Source organism: Marmota monax, unplaced genomic scaffold (assembly GCF_021218885.2).
Source record: "Marmota monax isolate L192 unplaced genomic scaffold, Marmota_monax_Labrador192_F-V1.1 WCK01_AAM20220418_F8-fsc00054, whole genome shotgun sequence".
Classification (NCBI taxonomy): Eukaryota; Metazoa; Chordata; class Mammalia; order Rodentia; family Sciuridae; genus Marmota; species Marmota monax.
The window spans coordinates 4,116,424-4,138,973 of record NW_026692145.1 but is presented as its reverse complement, the minus strand read 5'-3'; the positions used below and the strand labels follow the sequence as shown (position 1 = coordinate 4,138,973).

General features: G+C 37.2%; 1 protein-coding gene and 1 pseudogene across 12 annotated transcripts in view; both read right to left on the bottom strand.

Annotated features, from left to right (window-relative positions):
* Enox2 (ecto-NOX disulfide-thiol exchanger 2) overlaps positions 1–22,550 on the bottom strand; it is a 309,809-nt gene that overhangs the window by 198,596 nt on the left and 88,663 nt on the right. The gene's annotated exons all lie outside the window — the stretch shown is intronic.
* LOC124109603 (torsin-1B-like) lies at positions 7,103–11,530 on the bottom strand (annotated as a pseudogene).

The window sequence follows — 22,550 nt, the reverse complement described above, 5'->3', positions numbered from 1 at the left end:
CTAATTCACTCTTCTTGCTAAGGATTGTTTTAGTTATTCTGGGTCTCTTATTTTTCCAGATGAATTTCATGACTGCTTTTTCTATTTCTATGAGGCATGTCATTGGGATTTTAATTGAAATTGCATTAAATATGTATAGTGCTTTTGATAGTATGGTCATTTTGACAATATTAATACTGCCTATCTAAGAACAAGTGAGATCTTTCCATCTTCTAAGGTAGTTCAAAATATTTTTGATAAAGGGCTTCACTAAGTTGCTGAGGCTGTACTTGAATTTGCAATCTTCCTGCCTCAGCTTCCTGAGCCACTGGGATTACAGAGATGTGCCACTGTACCCAGTGGGGATAGAAATTTTGAAGGAAAATGAAATTAATATAAACTTCTTATTTTGGGCCACAGTTTCTGTCTCCTTCCCCACCAGAGCACAAATAGGTTAGCAAAATTGGCTGGTAAAGTGTCATTTTTCTAGTTCTTTCTTGCCTACCCTCTAGTAAAAGAATTAATGAGCAGTAAAGTTACCAAAAGTCAGACATAAGAATAGAGAATAAAGAACTCCAAGGGTTTATATGACCCACAAACCTGATATATATTGTGAACTCCACAGACACTCAGTAATACATGTTTGATCACCTCTCCCTGGTTATCAACTCATTCTCTTTCAATCACTCTTTATTTTTACTTCCTTCGAGACATGAAACTAACATAGAGCAAATAGAGTTGTATTTCCTTTATATGGCGAGCAACATCAATGGCAAAACCTGAAAGAAACGTTTTATTCTGTGATGACAATAATTATTCCTGCTTGTACCTGAAAAGCATGAGAAGGAAACCAAATCAGATATGTTTATCCCAAGTCTTTACTGGGGATAATTTATCAGAGGCAAGTAATTAATAATTTGCTATACATCAACTGCAGTGGTATGCTCAACTGGTAGGGTTCACACAGACACATTGGCAGGTGATTCCTTTTATCAGACATGGCAAGTCTTAGCATGTATCATTTAAATAAAGGATTCCATGGAACAGTGAAAGAACCAGCAAAACTCTTACTGAGTTTGGTTGATAATCAACCTTTACCAAGGAAATTTTTACAAGTTGCAACTTGTCACACCAGCAGCCTATAGAAAGCTCTTATTTCATTTAAACCCTTCTACTTTTAAAGAACACCACCACTGTTAATACTACCAAGCGTGACTGAAAGGGAACTGCTACCTGACTTGCACAAAAAAAGATCTTCCACATGACAAATTAAAAAAGACTTAACATCATGTAAGTAATTAAAAACAAAAGAGTAAGGACTGTATAACTGCATAAGTATTTCTATAAATTCTTGTGCAAAAGAAGAACAATGAGTGGGCTACAGAATACCAAAATACTAACAATGCATCAGAAGGATTTTTAAAAAGTCTTCCAAAATCAGTGAGGATAAAAATTACACTAAAATGTAATAGAGCCTGAGTTCTACTTCTAGAATTACCACCAACTCAATAAGAGGCTTTGGGCAAATCACTCCATCAGATTTCACGATCATAATTTTTACTCTAAAATATCCTAATGGGGTCCACAGACTTAGAGGACCCCATTAACTAAACTCTTTAACATGAAGTCCAAAATAAAAACTACCAACACTAAATAGTACAACACAGTTTACAAAGGTTATTTCATATAATTTCATATTTACAAAAGTATTTCTCATCAGTTCATGTTTAATTTTTATAACTCTTAGAGTTGGGATAGGTGTTTTTATCACTGACTTTTAAAAATGATAAACTTGAGGATTAAATAATTTGTCCCGTATAACTCAATAGGTGTTTAACCTTGTCTTATGACACCAAATTCAATGTTCTACCACCTAGCACAGGGACTGAAACATAAGGATACACTAGTCCCCCCTTATTCATGTGGGATAAGTTCCAAATCCCTATCTGAAGCCACTGAACCTTATATATACTATATTTTTCCAATATATGCATATCTATGATACAGTTTAATTTATAAATTAAAAACACAGTAACAATTAGCAACAATAACAATAAAAAAGATTGATTAAAACAATATACTGTAGTAAAATTGACAACAACACAACTCTTATAACTTGGGGCCATTGTTAAATAAGGGTCACTTGAACACAAGCACTATGATACCACAACAGTTGATCTGACAGCCAAGATGACTACTGAGTGGCTAAAGGGAAGACAGCATATATATCATGGAAGCACTCATTAAATGGATGGTTCATATCCTGGGTGAGAATGAGCTATTGAATTCTTCTCTGAACTTCCTAGAAAATTGGACTACTGTAGGGAAAAATCTAGGACTTTGAAGTCAAACTGTCATGATAATCCTGCCCTGCCACTTGCTGACTGTGCAGGTTTGGGCAAGATAATTAACTCCCTGAACATTAATTTATTTGCCTGTAAATAGTGATATTATCTATATGCACTTGAAGTCTCTACCATCTTAATGAATTGTAGAAGGTATACATCTTCATTTTGTATGTTGCTTCTCACTTTATAGCTTTTATGGTACTTAAAAGAGATAATCCAAATAAAGCAATCAATAGAGGATCTGATAATATAGTAAAACAGTAAAATATGAGATACATTTTACTCATTCTTCCTTACTTGTAGTTGCCTTAGGAACCTGAACTAACATAGATGGAGTGAACTCTGGATGACTCTCCTTTCAATTAACAATATATTTAGTGAGCAATTTCTATATGCAAGGTTCTGGAAATACAATAGTAAACAAAACAGACAACCCTCATAGAGCTCACTCTAACAACAGACACAGAAAAAAAACAAATTAAGTAAAAAATATAAAGTATGTAAGTAATAAAGTGCTTTTTCCAAATATGGAAAGTATATTAGATTAGATCCATTAGCAAAAGCTGTGACCTACGCATTTTCTAGAAAATATTTGGGACCCTTGTCTTCTTTGTTTTTTCCCCACATTTTTATTGATGCATGATAATTGTACATAATAATGGATTTGTTGTTATGCATTCATACATGCACACAATATAACAATATAATCTGGCCACTATCACTCACCTCAATTGTTTTTTAAAGAGATAAGAAAACAAAACCCTAATAATTCATTGTATAACTCTTATTATTCTTGGGATATAAAAGTGAATGACACAGGCTATGAGTAGATGAACTGTGTCTGTGAATGGAAAATGTTTTTGGTACAGGAATAGCAGGTTCTAAACTTTAGCCCTGAAACTAGAATTTTTAAAAATTTCTTTTTGTCCAGTACTGAGGAATTAAATCTAAGTGTTCTTACCACTGAGCTATATCCCCATCCCTTTTTCAAAATTTATTTTGAGACAGGATCTTGCTAAATTGCCCAGGTTGACCTTGACCTTGTGATCCTCCTGCCTTAATCTCCCAAGTCTCTGGGATTACAGATGTTGCCACCACACCTGGTTGAAACTAAAACTAAAACACAAAAGCACTACAAATTAGGTATAAAGGAGAAAATGTACAACTTTGGAAAGAAATTGCAAAGTTTGTAAATCTGCAAACATTTAAGAAATCTGCTACTCATTATAGAAGGAATGGTAATTCCTAATCTATAGCTAGTATAATTTGAATGAGATACAAGTAGCAAAGCAAGACTAAAAAAGCATTTTAAGAATAACCCTCTATTGTAATTTGATATAACCCTCTATCTTAATTTGTATTCTCCAAGTTCTTGCAGTCTCTATCACCTTATTGTGACTATAGAATGTATACATCTTCATTTTGCATATTGCTTTTCATGTCACAGAACTAGAGACTTAACTACTAATATTATATCTCCTAGCATACTGTAGAGTCCTCATTTATGGCAGGCTCCTAATTTCCCTTGTAAAGGATATAAATATCGGTAGGTTTTTAGTTATTTTAATTAGCTAAGGCTGGTAAATACTTTACTCAAAGATCACTGGTCTGGAACTAAATTCCTGTTATGTTCCATAAGACTGACAAAAATGGTGATAAAAGTGACAGAAGGAGCCAATGACAATGTTCATGGCAATTTTTAAAAGTTTATTAACAGAGACATATTGCTTTAGTTACCTGAAGATATCAGAAAATTACAATTCGTTTCATTTTTGTTGGTAGCTGCACTAGCTATTCCATTACAGAGGAGGAGTTGATTTATGTGCAGCTGTTGAAAACACAATGAACCAGTCACCACAATTTTAACAAGTGTTGATACTGGCATACCCACTTCAGATAGCATCTATAACGCTGTCATGAAAAAAGTTTAGAGTACACTACCTAAAGTAACAATGCTAGTTCCCCATTTGCCAGGATTGGTGTCACTGCTACAGTACTGGGTTCTACTGGGGTGACAATGACAATTCATTCTTTCATAAGTATTTTAAGCAAGGCCAAGGCATATGTCCAAGATTACCATTTTTCATTCTTCCAAAAGCAAGGGTTATATACTATTTGGACTGAGATAAAACACAGTTTGTTTTATCACCACAATTAAGTCACACCTTAGATTTGTATAGCTTATCTCATCATGTATTAAAGTAGAAGAATTTACAAGGAAGATCATGGTTACTGTCAGGAAAGGAATATATTTTTGTTGTAAGTTATAGAGTTAGAATTAAAACCCCACCCCAAGAAGGTTACAGAATGTATGTTTTGTGTGTTCGTATGTCTGAAGAACAGATATAAATAAGTAGATATGATGTGTGATAAGCATTTTTGATAAATCACTAAAACAATTGAGTGATATAACTGGAAGTAGGGAGAGCTAGGCAAGATGGGGGAATAGAACTTTCTAGCATTCATTTCCCCCACAGAAACATCAATTTGAACAACTACCTACATAAAAAATATCTTCACAAGAGCTAAAAAATCCAGGTGAGAGATTATTACAGCAGGCTATAGCACAGAAATAAGAAAAGACACATTAAAGAGAAAAGGAAAGACAGATTTACATTACCCACAACACTCTTCCCAGGCAACACAGAGGGAAAGGGAAGGAGAGGGACATAAGTGCTGAACTTTGCCTTGGATCCCAACATCAAGCCTGCCCCAATAAAATTCATCACTGGGCAGGAACCCATAGGCCCACCCCAACAACAGGCTGGCCATTGCTACCCTAGTCATCAAACAAGCACCTCTGGATACAGGAGCTAGATCTGCCCTGTGAGAGGCCAGCCCCTGCAGCTCCAGGATCCAGGCCCATCCCATGTTTCAGACCATCCCAGAGCCAGGTTGGCTCTCACAGCCCAGGCTTCAGGCCTGACCCAAGGCTAAGTTGGCACTTCAGGTATCAAGTACCAGGCCACTACCCATTGACATAGGTTTCAGCCACACCCTCTAGCCTAGCCTCTGCAGCCCAACACTTTAGCAGACCCAGGGTATAAACCTATTGAATCAAACTAAAGTGTAGGCCCATCCCAGTAGACATTAGAGCTGGACCAGCCCCCATAGACCCAGTCATACCTCAATTTCAGGCCAGCTTCCATGGAATTAGGTGCCAGGATTGACCCTGTGGACCTAAGCACAAGGCCTTCTCTAGTACATGGATGTATTGACTGAGTATAGAACCAGATTAGGCCTATGGATCCAGACTTCAGGTTGGGCTCCATGAATACAGGCTTTAGGCCTGCTCTCATGGACTGTACACTTAATCCACAACCCCCCCAGTGGATCCAGACCCTAGGCCCAGCCCCATGGACCCAAAATTCAGGCCCACCCACCTTCTGACCCAAGCACCAGACCACACTGCCTAAGGTCTCCTGTCGCGACCCCTTGCCCGCAAGGAAGACGCAACTCAGGAATCTTCTTTCAGCAGTTTATTCAGGCCCTTGATATTCTTTCTTCTCTCCTCGGATGCCCCTCCCAGCCTTAATAAAGCATCTCTTCCCAATGCGAAGCTGCCACGTGGAGCTTTCTCATAGGGTGGTGAAAAACCATGCACCAACTCTCCCAAATAAGGAGTTGTTTGTCACAGACCACAGCGGAGCCAGCGCCATCTTGTAATGGCGACCATAGTCTGCAGAAACGGCAGAAGCGGCTCACCACAGTCTCCAACAGCAAGTTCACCTGTAAACCTCTCAAGATAATCTGCCACATATCTCTAGATCAGCTGAACTGGTGAGAGACTTTCTCAGACAGAGCCAGTTTGCAAAGACTGGAATAAGTTCCTACTTCTTCATATGTGCAAACATCAATACACGGCCACAAGGATCAAGAAAAATCAGAAACTTGAGAAATATGACTTCACTGAAGAAAGAAAGAGCTAAGGAAAGATGTAAATATTCAGCTATATGAAGAATAAAGGTATCCAATTCAATTCAATTCAATTCAATTCAAACAAGACTACAAAACATAAAGTTCTAATAACTGACCCTAAAGAAATACAGAAGTATGATCTGCCTGACAAAGAATTCCAGATAATTTCTTTTAAAAGCTTACAAAATGTCAAGAAAATACAGAGAAACAATTCACTTATATCAGGAAAACAATGATTAAAAGGAGAAATTGAGAGATTTAACAGAGATATAAGTTATATTTAAAAAGATAATTTCTGGAACTGAAAAGTACAATAAATGAATGTAAAAAAGCAAGAATGTCAAAAGCAGGATTCATTGAGCAGAAGAAAGAATCTGAATTCAAAGACAGGTTATTTAACGATATACAATCAGAAGGAAAAGAGAATGAAAAGGAATTAAGAAAGGTTAAGAGATTCATGAGGCAGCATCAAAAGAGAAAATACTCAAGTTATAAGATTTAAATAGAAGAGAGAGATAAAGGGGTAGTAAGATAATTTAAAGAAATAATAGCAAAAAGTCCAAATACAGGAAAATATATAAAAATTCAGGGACAGGATCATCAAAGGTCTCCAATTAAATTTGATTCAAACAAGACTGAAACAACATATATTAAAATCAAACTACCAAAAAGAAAGAAGGGCTGGGATTGTGGCTCAGTGGTACAGCGCTCGCCTAGCATGCTCCGGGACCCTGGGTTCGATGTATAGGGTCCAATTATAACTAAAAACAAATAAACAAATATTATTTTTTTAAAAAAAGAAGAAAAGTATAAGCTGGGTATGGTGGTTCAGGCCTGTAATCCCAATGGCTCAGGAGGCTGAGGCAGGAGGACTTCAAGTTCAAAGCCAGCAATGTAGCATGGTCCTGAACAACCTTGAGACCCTGTCTCTAAATAAAATACAAAAATGGGCTAGAGATGTGGCTCTGTAGTTAAGCACCACTGGGTTCAATCCCAGTACAAAAAAAAAAAAAATACAAGTAGGAGTCTAAAAGCAGGAAGAGAAAAGAAACAAATAACATATAAATGAGTTTCAATGAGGCTGCAAACAGATTTATCATCAGAAACCTTATGGGCGAGAGTGGGATGGTATATCCAGAATGCTGAAGGAAAACAAACAAACAAACAAAAACTTTTCCAACAAAGAATACTTTACACAGCAAAGCTGTCCTTCAGAAATGAGAGCAATAAAGACTTTCCAAGAAAAACAAGTTTACAGAGTTCATAACCTCCAGATCTGTCTTATGGGAAATGCTGAAGAGAGCTTCTCAAACTAAAAGAAAGGGACACTAATTAATAACACACACCAAAAAATGGGAGTATAAAGCTCATGGTCAAAATAACTGCACAAACTCAGAATATTATATTTGGTGTGGGGGGGTGGAGGTGGTACCAGGGATTGAACTCAGGGGCACTCAACCACTAAGCCACATCCCCAGCCCTATTTTGTATTTTATTTAGAGACAGGATCTCACTGTGTTGTTAGTGCCTCACTGTTGCTGAGGCTGGCTTTGAACTCATGATCCTCCTATCTCAGCCTCCTGAGCCGCTGGAATTACAGGCATGTGCCACCGTGCCTGGCCCAAGCTCAGAATATTCTAATACTGCAATGCTGAGATTTAAATCACCTTTGCCTTCACTTTGAAGGTTAAAGAAAAACCTATTAAAAGTAACAATACCTACAATAACTTTTAAGGTATACACAACAGAAAAAGATCTAAATTATGACATCAAAAATATAAAATGGCTCTAGCTGCCATCTTCTTGTGAATGCTTTTGTGCGCCTAATCTCAGCTGGTCTGCCTGAGACCCCCTGAACACCAACCCTAGTTCCCCATATGGCCCCATTTCTGCTCCAACAGGATGAAAGAAACTATCATGAACCATGAACCAAGAAAAACTCTCCAAACTGCAGGCACAAGTGCATATTGGTAGAGTTCTCCTTAAAGAAGTTAGGGGTAAACAATATCTCTGGTATTGAAAAGGTGAATATGTTTACAAACGAAGGAATAGTGATCCACTTTAATAACCCTAAAGTTCAGGCATCTCTGACAGCAAATACTTTCACCATTACAGGTCATGCTGAGACAGAGCAACTGACAGAAATGCTACCAAGCATTTTAAACCAGGTTGGTGCAGACAAATAGTTTAAGGAGACTGGCTGAAGCTCTGCCCAAACAATCTGTGGATGGAAAAGCACCATCTTCTTGTGAATGCTTTTCAGCATTGCAGTATTTAGGTTTTATTATGTTCTATTCACTAGGTCAATTCAAGTTCTTGTCCATATCTCATGAGAGGCTGGGCTTTTCCAAATCAGCAACCACAGTCCAAAGGTGGCCCACATGTGTGAGTTTATTGCATCACTGTAAACAGGAAACCTTGTCTCCTCCTGACCACAGGCCCAAAAGGTTATAAAAGAAAGGTAACTTATCTCCATTGTGAGACCACATCCTGAAACTTAGGAGCCTCACCTAGGCATCTTCATTTATTTATTGGATGGTGCTAGGGAGGGAACTCAGGGCCTCATGCATGCGAAGCCAGCACTCTACCCAAGCCACATCCCCAGCCCACCATGGTGTTTTGGGGTTTTTTAAGATACTTTTTTAGTTCTCATTTTATCTCTTTCTTATGTGGTGCTGAGGATTGAACCCAGCACCTCCCACGTGCTAGGCGAGGGCGCTCTACACTCTACTGCTGAGCCACGACCCCAGCTCCCACTGTGGTGTTTTTAAAAGACTAAATGTGATACCCCAGAAGGAATTTCCATGTTACAAAATCCTCATTCTTGCACATTTCATATATATAAAAATGTTACCCAGTGTTTCAATTACGTGTCTACAATTATATCACAACTGTGGGTCAGGCAGAAGGATCCTGCTGGCTGGAATCTGACTCTTATTTCCCAGTGATCAGGGCTATCCAGCCTGGTGCTGCCATACAGGGGTCAGCATCAGATGACACCCAGACCAGCCACCACTCAGATGACCTTCTTTGATCTTCAATTGTGACCATATAGCACCTTGTATTTAACAATAAAAACTCATACTACTTCCCTAGCATAAAAAATAAAAAACACATACTACTTGAAAGTACCTGAGAAGAGAATAAGCAATTATTCCATTTTATGTCCTTCCCAGGTTTTAAAATATGCAATATCCTGTACTTTATCATCTAAGATTCAGAAGTAAAAACATTATAAAAATACACCTATCTTTTTCTGGGGTGGGTACAGGGATTGAACTCAGGGGTACTTTGTCACTGAGCCACATCCCCAGCCCAATTTTGTGTTTTATTTAGAATCAGAGTCTCACTGAGTTGTTTAACGCACCATTGCCAAGGCTGGCTTTGAACTCGTGATCCTCTTGCCTCAGCCTCCCAAGCTGCTGGGATTACAGGCATGCACCACCACACCCGGCAAAATACACCTATCTTTAAGAAGGCACTTAAGCATTTTGCTTCCTCCGTAATCAGGCTCTGCACACCCGCACAGCCCAGAGAACCTGCCTAACCTGCTGAGCTGCACATTACTCACATGTGAAGTGTAAGAGGCAAATGTAACATGATGGGGCTGGCGAAACCTGGTAGTGGCGTGTCTGGAGGACATGGTACAAGGAGCTGGCAAGCTCACCAAGCAGACAGTGGGAATTCCACGGCCAGGGCCAGACCCAAGGGACCCTAGGTCCTGGTCTGCTTACAGGGCCTCAGTGCACCTCCACCCTTATGATGACAGTCCAGCCCAGGACAAGAGTAGCCAGTCTGCAGGGCCACATCCTCCTCGCCAATACCATCTGCACCTGCAGGTGCCACCGACGTCAACTAAAAATACTACCAGCCAATAAATGCTCTCTGTGCAAAGAAAAAGCAGAGCAAGATGACTTTGGCATGTGAAAACCTGATGCTCCCAAATGTAACAGGGTCCCTGGGGCCCTTGGTCACAGCACTGGTTCGGGAGGCCGGACCATGGGTCGACAATGACCCTCCACCTCACGCACAGCTGTTTGCAGGCACTTCCATGAAGATTAGTAACTGTGCATGTGAAGGATTCTAAAAGCTCACATTCAACTGCAGGGAACAGCTGAACTGCCATCATGCCGCACACAGGACAGATTAGTGTCTTTTCAACAGTCAACTCTTAGAAACTTCTAGATCCCAAGTTCACAGGTGCAAATATGCAGAACCCTGAAGAGGTCTTTAAAGTGTTTCTGAAGGGCAAGGTCCAGGTGTGGGTAAGCGCTCAGTGGAAATCTAGCCGGGACTGCACGGTCTTGCAGCCCTTGTCTGAATAGATTTTCTCATCTTTGGGGAAAAACGTCATTTCCTCTGCCACCCTGGTGAATATGTCTTCATCTACAGCAGCACCAAAGGACCGCATCTCTGCCCTCACACACATCTTCATGTGTCTGTACTCCAAGAGCAGGAAGGGGATGAAGTAGTCGATAAGGTTTCTGTCTATTAGCCCACTGCGCCACAGGCCACTGTGTTTATTGTTGAAGACTCCGACAGACAGCACAGGTTCCAGGTCCTTCAGCTGGATGTCTTCCCTCTTTCTTCCTGCCCTCCAGAAGTTCAAAGCCATCTTAGTTATGAGGTCCCCACCTGCATTGCTGAGAAAGATGAAGATGGCTTTGCAGTAGAATACCCCATCCACCTGCTCGTAGTAGTCTAGCAAGGGCTTGATGGCATCGATGATCCCGGGGTGCAACTTATGCATCTTCTCAAATATGAAAACCAAGCTGGCACAGGCACTCACATTTCCATGAATCCACTTCTGTAGCTGCTACTGGTACAGTTTAATCTTCTGCTCATGAGGGAAGTGCAGAGTTGATACAAACAGGTGGACAAAGTTGCTCTTCAGGCCTTTTGGGTGAAGATTTTCAACTTAACTGACAAAATTCTTGCCTGTGCCAGCCTGGCCGTGCAAGGACAGGGTCAGTGATTTCTTGGGATTTCTGTTTTCTTGAAGCCTGTCAGTGCCTTGAGAATCACTTCCATGGCCAGATGCTGTCCAAACAGCTTCTGTTCCAAATCCAACTTGAGGGTCGAGGCGATGAGCGGCTCCTCGTAGCTGCAGCACTTGCCGAAGCAGCAGTACAGGTCCTTGTAGGAGAGGTAGCCCGTGAAGGCCAACACGGCCCCGATGGCCAGTCCCATGCTGAGGGGCTCCAACACTGACACCGCATGGGCAGACAGCAGCAGCCACAGTGCCACAGCGCCACAGTGCCCCAAAGCCACCCTGCCAGTCGCATCACCAGTCTGGAGCCTCAGCAGCCACACTGGGCCCAGACAGCCCTTGTGGAGAATTTTGATGAGGCATATAAGAATGAGGGAAACTAAACTGATTAACTTCTGAAGAGGACAAAGTTAAAGAAATTATTGGGAGCTGCTATTTTATATTATGACTGCTTTTTAAAATTGTTTTGTTTATGAACCTGATAAAAATCTAGATCTCTAATATTTTTAAGCCAAAGCCCCTTGGACATTTTTCAATTTTTGCTTATACACAATTTATTCTTTGAAGCTAATTAAGCTGAAGAAGCCTGGGAATAAAGTTTGAAGCAAAGGTTAATAAAGTTCTTTGCCTAGTTAAAAAAACATAAAATATAGAAGTAGAATAAATGTATAGTTCTTGTATGTGATCAGAGTTAAGTTTTTATCATCTTAAAATAGCCTGTTGTAACCAGAAGATGTAAGCCTCATGGTAGTCACAAAGCAAAAGCCTAAAGTTGAATTTTAAAAAGATAAAATATTGTTCTAAGCATTTTGGTAGAACAGAATGGCAACTGCTATGCAGAGGCTAACAAGTACATATAACAGATAACCATAGTAGCAGAAACAGGAAACAAACAACAGGTAACAGTAATCCCCATTTAGGCTCAGTGCAGTAAAAGGCCCTAGGCTGTCTGAGCTAAAAGTGCCTAGGTTGTTGACAAACTTGTAACCATATAAGAAATGTAGAATGCATCCTCCAGTAGAATTGTACCAACGCCCTTGCCTTGATGTACCTAAAACTTGCTTATGTATAAAAGTAAAAGCACTATTGTGCTTGGGGCTCAGAATTTAGGAATTAGCCCTCTGGGCTGTGCCACCACTAATAAAGTGTTGCTTCCAGTTCACACTGTCTGGACCCTGATTTCCTGCTACATTATATAACTAAACAAAATCACCCAATCACAAAGAAAAACAGCAAGAGAGGAGGAAAAGAATAACGTGTCTACAAAACAACCAGAAAACAACAAGATGGCAATAGTAAATCCTTACATATCAATAATTAATTTGAATAGAAATGGATTAATTTTGCCAATGAAAAAACATATGGTTGCTGAGTGTATTAACAAAAAAGCAAGAACCAATGATATGCTGCGTACAAGAGACTCACTTCACCTGTAAGGACATGCATAGACTGAAAGTGAGGGATGGAAGAAGATGTTTCATGCAAATGGAAACCAATATAGACCAGGAGTTGTCATATCTGAAAAACTAAACTAAGTCAAACACTGTATAGGGGAGAAAAAGAAGTTATTTATATAATGATAAAGGGTTAAATTCATCAAGAGGATGTAGTAATTATAAATATGTATGTACTCCCAATTGGAACACCTAGAAATGTAAAGCACATATTAACAGATCTGAAGAGAGAGATCAATATAATACTACAGAAGTAGGGGTCTTCAATACCCAACTTTCAGCAATAGACAAATCATTCAGATAGAAAACCAACAAGAAAACATTGGAATAAAACTATGTATTACAACATATGAACCTAATGAACATTTACAGAACATTCTATCATTCTTCTCAAGTGTACATGGAATATTATACAGGATAGATCATACATTAGAAAACAAAATAAGTCTTGATAAATTGAGGAAGACTGAAATCATATTAAGTATCTTTTCTGAGACAGTGGCATGAAACTAGAAATCAATTAACAGGTCACATTTCAGAAAACTCACACATAAATGGAAATTAAACAGCATGCTTTTGAACTACCAATGGGTCAAAGAAGAAACTGAAAGGGAAATTTTTAAAATCTTGAAACAAAATAATAGATACAGAACCTATCAAAACTTACAGGTTGCGGCAAAAGCAGTTCTAAGAGGGAAGTTTATAGGAATAAAATGCCCACAGGAAAATAAAAGAAAAATCTCAAATGAATAATCTAGGTATTATAGGCATGTGCCACTAAGCCCAGCTCATGACAAAAAAAATCTTAATAAATTAGGTATGGAAGAAATGTACCTCAATATAATCAAGGTCATATATGACCACCCCACAGCAAATATCATACATAATGGTAAAAAGTTGAAAGTTTTCCTCTATAATTAGCAAAGACAAGGATGCCTATTCTTACGGCTTCTATTCAACAAAGTACTGGAAATATTATCCAGAGCAAGCAGATAAGAGAAAAAAATCAAGAGGCATCAAAACTGAAAAGGAAGAAATTAAACTGTTCTTGTTTACAAATAAAATGACCTTGTGTAATAAAAACTCTAAAAATTCCACCAAAACCTTTTTGAACTAATAAAAAATATAATAATGTTGAAGTATACAAAATCAAAATTTAAAAATCAGTAGTATCAAGATTTCATCTCACTCTAGTGAGAATGGCAATTATCAAGAACACAAATAATACAAGTGCTGACAAGAATGTGGGGAAAAGGTACATTGGTACATTGTTGGTGGGACTGCAAATTACAGTCACTTTGGAAAGCACTTTGGAAAGCAGTATGAAGATTCCTCAAAGAACTAGATATAATCTAAAAATAAAAAGAAGACTAGGTATGGAACCACCATAAGACCCAGCTATTACACTCCTTGGTATTTATCCTAAAGAACTAAAATCAGCAAACTATAGCAATGTACCCAACCTCAATATTTATAGCAGCACAATTCACAATGGCCAAATTACGGAATCAACTCAGATGCCCATCAGTAGATGAATGGATTAAGAAAATATGGTATATATACACACTGAAGTTTTACTTAGCCATAAAGAAGAATGAAATTATGACATTTGCTGGCAAATGAATGGTATGGGGACTATCATGCTAAGTGAAATAAGCCAGTCTCAGAAAACCAACAGTTGGATGTGCTCTCTAATATGTGGAAGCTAGAGAGAAATAAGAAAAAGAAGGAGTAGAGGTTTAGATATCATAAAGATACAGGGGAAACCAGTAGCGTAGAAAAAAGGGGGATTAAAAGGAGGAGAGGAGGATTGGGAAAGGGGAGGAAATGGGGAATGAATTTTTAAAAATGATGCTGTCATATAAATATAAAGAAACTTCACCTTTATGTATAAGTAGAAAGAATCAATCAAAAATAAGTAGATAACTGCAAAGAAGATCAGTATACTAAAGCAAGGAGAATGGGGAAGGGAAGAGGAAACGAAAAAGGGAGAAAATGAACTGAAATCAAATCCTATGCATGTATAATTTGTTGGGATGAACCCAACTACTATGTATGATAATAATGCTCTAATGAAAAATTCAGGAGTGTTTAATGGTAATAATAAACTAGTAGTTAATAAAGAACTATCCAAATAAGAAATTAAGAAAATAATCCCATTTCCTATGCTTAACCAAAACTATAATACTCAGGAGTACATTGACTCAAGGAAACAAAAAATCCCTGTACACTAAAAACTATGAAACACAGATGAAAGAAGACGCAAATAAGTGTAAAGATAACCCACACTCACAGATTGGAAGAATTAATATTGTTAAAATGTCCATAATATTCAATGAAATCTACAAAACAATACAATCTCTATAAAAATTCATCTGACATTTTCCCCAGATATAGAAAAAACAATCCTAAACTTTGTATGGAACCAAAGAAGATCTTAAATAGCCAAAGCAATCTTGATCAAAAAGAAAAAAGCTAGAGGCATTCATATTGGGATAGGGAGAAGGAGCATGAAAGGAATAGATGAACTCTAGATAGGGCAGAGGAATTAGAGGGGAAGGGAGGGAGCATGGGGTAATTAATGATGGTGGAATGTGATGGTCATTATTATCCAAAGTACAGGTATGAAGACACAAATTGGTGTGAATATACTATGTATACAACCAGAGATATGAAAAATCGTGCTCTATATATGTAATAAGAAATGTAATGCATTCTGCTGTCATATATAAATAAAAAATTAACGAATAAAAAATATTTTTAGTTGTAGATAGACACAACACACTATTCAATTCATTCATTCATTTGGTGCTGAGTTTCGAACCCAGTGTCACATATGCTAGGCAAGCACTCTGGCACTGAACTACAACTCCAGCCCTAAAATTGAGAAAATTCTAAATGAAAGGTTGAAATCATAACAATATCTCTGGGGCTGAAGATGCAGCTCAGTGGAAGAGCACTTGTCTACTGTGGTGCCCTATATTTGATTCCCAGTACCACATATACATACAAAAAGAATACATCTAAGTCATTCTTTATTTCTCATATCATGGAACTTTAAAAGATGGAATGGGCCTTAGAGACCATATAACACCATTTCCTCATTTTACATATAAAAAACTGAAGACAGGTGAAATGACTTACCTGAGTCATGCAGATACTAACAAAGGAAGTAACACTTAGATTTCCTAGGAAACTACTTCTTTCTAAATTAAAGAAACTTTCTGAATTATTTACTTCATTTATTTTATTGTGGTAAAGATACACATAATACAAAGTCTCTTACCTTAAATTTTAATGTAAAACACAGTATTGTTAACTACATGTACATCTTGAATAACATTAGTTTTTCTTTAATGGTCTATCAAAGTTACATTTTTAAAAATAATTTTTAGTTGTAGATGGACACAATACCTTTATTTTATATTTATTTTTATGTGGTACTGAGGATCAAACCAGTGCCTCATACATACTAGGTGAGCACTCTACTACTGAGACATAACCCCAGCCTCTGAAGTTACATTTTTTTGGAGGGGTACCAGGGATTGAACTCAGGGCACTCAATCACTGAGCTACATCCCCAGCCCTATTTTGTATTTTATTTAGAGACAGGGTCTCACTGAATTGCTTAACGCCTTGCTTTTGCTGAGGCTGGCTTTGAACTCATGATCCTCCTGTCTCATCCCCCAAGTCACTGAGATTACAGGCGTGTGCCACCACACCTGGCCTGAAGTTACATTTTTACTAATTGCAACTACTCTGCATTTGTAAATAACCTCCCAAGTTTATTTTATGTGAAGTCATATCAATGTAATCTGGTGTCCATTGCTTCATTTTAGTTTAATGAGAAGGATTCTAGGTTGTATGGGAATGACACTCTCCTATACAGTTTTATATTTAAAGAAGAAAGAACTTGATAAATTTTGTTCAATTAATATTAAAGGCTTCTGTTCAACAAAGATAACATCAAGTAAAGACAAGACACAGACTGAGACAATACTTAGAAAGCACAAGAGATTCGTATCCAGGATAGATAATCTCTCAAATCAATAAGGAAAAGACTAACAACCATAAAGAACAATGGGCAAATGATATGAATAGACAATTAATAAAAAAGGAAACTGCTATGTCCAGTAAACACATGGAAAGATATTAAACCTCACTAAGAGACAGGAAAATGCACATTAAAACATAGTGAGACATTATTTCTTTGGCAAAATGTTTAAGTCTGACAATACTGAGGGCTACAGGATGTGATGAAACAGGAACCCTCACACAGCACTTGTTGGGAATATGAAGTAGTACAATGACTTTGGAGAGCAATTTGGTAAAGTTGAAAACACACATTCTCTGCAACCCAGTTTACCACTTTAAGGTGAAAAACATCACACATATCACAAGGAGACAGGTAAAAATAACACCCACTGGAGTATATTTTGTAATAGTGAAAAGTGAGAAACAACCTAAAAAGCCCATCAACAGGAAATGGATATATACAATTGAGAAACAGCCACTCATCAAATGAAATATTTTACCCTTGTTAAAATGAATAGTTTTGCGTACCAAAATGGATAAATATAAAAATATAACGTTGAATGATAAACTCAAGTTGCTTAATAATATATACACTGTGATACAAATTTTATAAACATTAAAACTATTCTCAACGTTTTTTCTAAATGCATATATGTTTACAAAAATATGGATGGGAAAGGTTCACATCAACTTCACGATGGCAGTTCCTCCAGGAAGGGAGAGAAATGTGATCAAGAAGGACCACAAAGTAAATTTCAACAAATCAACCATATCTATATTCTTAACAGATTGCAAACATTGGTTAATGTTTGATAAATATGTGTAGGAAGTATAACTTTATACCATCTTCTTCTCTATATATTTGGAATTTTAAAATAATACAATGTTTTATGAAAGAATAGAGAAGTATATTTTCTTTACAACTATCAATAGACATATTTGAAAACTAAAGTTAACCACAGGCATTATGTCAATGCTCAACTTTGTTTTGTCAGCTATCAGCTTTTATAGTGCAAACTTTGGGGCTTTAATGCCCCTTCTTTTCAAAAAAAGCTTCCACAGAAAGTAAAGCATATGTAATTACACATTACACAATTGTGCCACATATAGTTGAGTGCACACCAGGAACACATGTTAAACCATTTTCTTCGACTTATAAGTGACATCATGTGCAGATATTAGCTCAGTATTCAAGCCAGTGAGATAATTTACCAAGGCCCTTTGTGAATTATACACAATTTTTTCTACTTTTCAGGTGAAATTTGCTTGCTTGGATTGGGTCCAAACATTAACCTGGAGGGTAAACTGTTTTAGGTTAAGGAAAACACAAGAGAGTAAATTGATGTTTGCATGTGATAGAAAAATTCTTTAAATTCAACAGGAAATATATTCAAACTTATAATTGAAAGACCTTAGTAGCCAGAGCTTAGTGAGGAAGAAAATCCTAGTGAGGAAAATCCTAGAAAGTTTGGGAAGGAAATGATCTCAACTAATTTTAGAAAGTGATTTACATGGTCTTAAAATGGTTTATAAATAAATGGTCACTACCCGAATCACATAGACCAGTGGTTTCTGAATGTATGTTAAATACCATGTAATTATACATGCTTACTGGGGCTTATATAGATAAAATAGCCTGTGTATTGATAGAGACAACTCTCTACTAATAGGCAAATTAATCCAGCCAAACTGCAGAAACTCATTTAAAGCACTTAAATTCTTGTTAAATGCAAATATGGAATTATCTGCAATTATGCTAACCAAAATAAAAAACACTCAGAATCATAAGAATGCCATAAGAAAACATTCAGGACTAAGAACTTGACTTTTTAGAAGTAAGAAAAATATCAAAGAGCAAAACCAGTTCATGCTGGTACCGAGTTTCATTCACACAGTGTATCAAGGCACAGAGCCAATAATCTATAAGGGTTGAAAAGCCATGAAGTTCCTTCAAATTTAGGCACAGGCACAGTTACCTGTAACTAATTGGTTTCTAAATGTAGAAAGATCCACACACCAAAGTACTGCACAGTTTTGCAGTGATTCTGTCCCCTATGAATACTCTTCCTCATACCTCTTTGCTAGGTTACATTTACTCATTCTTTAAGACATGGCATGAATATCACTTTCATGGGAAACCTTTCCACCTTCTCTATCCTACTCATCTCAGGTTCTGCACACCTGTTAAATATTTTATTATACTCTGACAAACCCCCCCACTTGAACTTTATTTTAATTGTTTTTTTTTCCCTTATTCAACTATAAGCTTATGAGCCAAGAATTAGTCTTGTCTTGATTATTAGTTTTTCCCCAGCATAGTACAGGACCTGGTAGACAGCAGCAACCCAATAAATACTTGTTGGCTATATTAATGAATGAATGGATTGATTCAATGCCAGGTAAGTACAAGTATATTAATGTCAGTCAAATGCAACTATTTTTAAAGGCATTGAGAAAAAAGAATATAGATAATATGATGTTTTGTGTGTGCATGTCTCTATAAGTTAGATGATGATGGTAGAACGTATTATGCATGTGTCGATGGGGGCAGACAAAGGGTTTTCTTCTTAAACACTCAAATACTTGTATACCTAAAGTCCAGAGGAGTAATAATTCCCATATTTATATATTTATGCTCAAACTGCTTCCATCCATGTTTCATTTATTCTTACAACCTCCAGGCAAAATAGATAAGGGAAGATATCATCATTGTTGTTTTTCTGAAGGGGAAATGGATTGAGGAGTGAAGTGAATCTGCCCAACTGCAAATGGTATCCCAATATCCGAGTTGGTGCTCCAGCTGCTAGAACAGTGTATCTTGGTAAGATCACAATTACTATCACAGTCTTTTCAGAGAAAGAAAAACAGATAAGAGCAAATATCTGAGACAAAAAGAAAGCCCATAAATTCATATGACTAATCTACTTTGCAGCCTCTAGTAAAGGTAATGTGGCTTCTGGGTTCAAAGTATTTACTTAACTAGCATATGGAAGGGGAAATTAGGGCTGGAATGAATGTGTATTTTTCTATTTGCATTGATAAAATTTTGCATTAACATTAGTAATTCAGTGAACTAGAAGAAATTAACAGGCTAATAAGATGAAATTCATTTAACAAGACTGACCAAGATTTCAGCTAGAGTAATCAAATCTAATATTTTTCTGAAATGTAATCAATAAAAAAAACACTTGTGGTATAATTTATTTATAATTAATACTACATGGAAAGTAACATTAGGATAAAAATATCTGATTATTTGGGCTTTTTTCAGCCTTATATGATGAAGTTTAATTAACTGATAAAAGAATTTAATTGAGGGGTTCTCTCCCATATTTCTTTTTTTTCTTAAAAAAAAAAATCAAGGAATGAGGTTGTAGCTCAGTGGTAGAGCACTTGCCTAGCATGTATGAGACACTGGGCTCAGTCCTCAGCACCACATAAAAATATACGTCATAAATAAATAAAATAAAGGTATTGTGCCAAATAAATAAATAAATAAATACACACAGCCAGTAAGGTGTTTTCAAACCCAGAAAGAAAAATAGGTGCAGCTCCCAAAGCAGTTCTGAGGGTCCTTATGAATGATATTTTATTACATTTTCAGCCTCACATGATACCTTTTCAATGAAGAGTTCAAGGACCTCACAGAAATGGCCACTGATCTGGAGCCTGATAAGCAGGACTCTGTGGGTGGTATCATTGTCCAGAAGTTTCTGAAAGGTATTGGTGACCTTCCTAGATTAATTGTTGATCAGGCATACTGTTATCTTGGGCTCTGCCCAAACTATTCTCCATCATATTCATCCAAACTATAAAGGAAGATTTCAATGCTAAAAGAAATCTCTAGTGTTTGTTATAACAATGATGTTTATACCCCTTCATTTAGCCCTTCTATCTATCAAAATTTCCACTATACTGACTGATCCTGCTCTTTCTTTCAAGTCTTTCTCTCTGATGGGCTACATGTTCCTCCTCTGTGTTCCAAGAAAATAATAAGCAGTAAGGGTAAATGTCACCTTTTCCTTAATAACTGATGTAAGAAGTTGAATATTAAGTCAGGGTACTCAGGGTTTAAACTAAGGTTCACCTTACACCAAAATCTTTTTTCTATGCCACACTGCTACCCTGAAGCAAACTGAGATACTCTAAGTATGATGTCAGATAATATGCATGCCTGTAAGCAGAATTAATTTTAAACTTTAAGACCTTTAATGGTCAAAGGGATGATGAAGAACTTGGAGTAATAATAATGGTTAACTTTTATTTAGGGCATGGTACAAATCAGCACTAAGCTAAGAGCTTCACATGCATTGAATCATTTAATCCATATAATAACCATACTAAGGTATGTGCTATTATTATGCTCATGATAAAGATGAAGAAACTCTGATACTGAAATGTGAAATGACTTACTCAAGGTCAGGCAACTGGGAAGTCGAATAGAAATAGAATTCAAATCCAAGCAGTCTGGTTCCAGAGACTCCACATTTAAGCAAAACACTATATAATATGAAATTCATTGGGATGAGAAATTTTCCCAAGAGAGAAAAAAATAACCACAGATTTTTAGGGCTGAAAAGAACCTTAAAGATTTAGTCCAACTTTCTAATCTTCCCAATGAGGAAAATGAGGCAGAGCAAGTTTAATCAGCTTGGCTAAGGCCACATGGATTACAAGTTGCTATGCCTGCATTACAGTCCAGGTCTTCTGACTCCTACTCAAGTGTCTGTTCCATGATATAATATTATGTTGTCCCTGATGCACTCATATGGCAAAATAAGAGGTAAATTCAGTTAAATTACCTTTCCTGAGCTTGCACCTAAGCTACTGAAATTGGCTGGAGGAAATCCACATAGCCCAGCAGATAGATGGGCTTCACTTTCATGTAAAGTACTCATGATGACAAGCCTCGACTGAGCATTCATCTCTGCCCATCAATGCCCAGCTACTTCTGCATTAAATTTGCTTTCCCAGTCTTCAAAGTGATTGTATCTCCATTGTGGTCCTCAATCCTCCTACATCTTCCCCAAATCTATTTCTACTTCCTGCTTTTAGCTGATGCTCTTGCCTCATACTTTATGGAGAAAACAAAAGCCTTCAGAAGAAGGAGCTCTTTCATCTTCCCATAAACAAATCTACAAACTAACTCATTCTCTGTGTTCTCTCTCTTCTGTCAGAATGAGTGTCCTTGAATCCCACCCCTTCTTGCTATTCAAACTTGCTCCTACAGTTGTCTTATATTTTCTGTGTCATCATTTCCCCTTTCTACTGGAAGTCAGACTCAGCTTCTATTCTTTCAACCCATATATTCCAACCATCTGCAAATCCTGTCTTCTGATTCTAACTCCAAAATACATCTTAAATCTGTCCATTTCTCTTCATCTTTGCAAATATAAATTGCAATGTTTTCTTAAGCTAGACTCCATTAAAAAATGAACAGCTTTGTAATTGGCTGTGTATTTCCATTCTTGCTCACCTTTAATTCGTTCTCCACAGAGCAGCCAAAGAAGTCCTTACAATGAAAAACAATTCATATCAATTCCAATTAGATTAAAACTAATAAAGTTCAAACTTTTCAGGGTCTATAAGCCCTCTATGATGTGATCCCAATTTACCCCCTCAATGACATCTCATACTATGTTACTTTTCATTCCACTATGGTGGCCTTTGCTCTATTCCTGAAATGCATGCAGTCTTTTTATTTATTTATTTATTTTTGCCCTAGAGACCTGTGCTTCTGTTCCCTGGGCTCTTTGCATGATCATCAGGTCTCAGCCTGAAATTCATTTTCTCAGAGAAACCATCTTTCCATGACATCTAAATAGT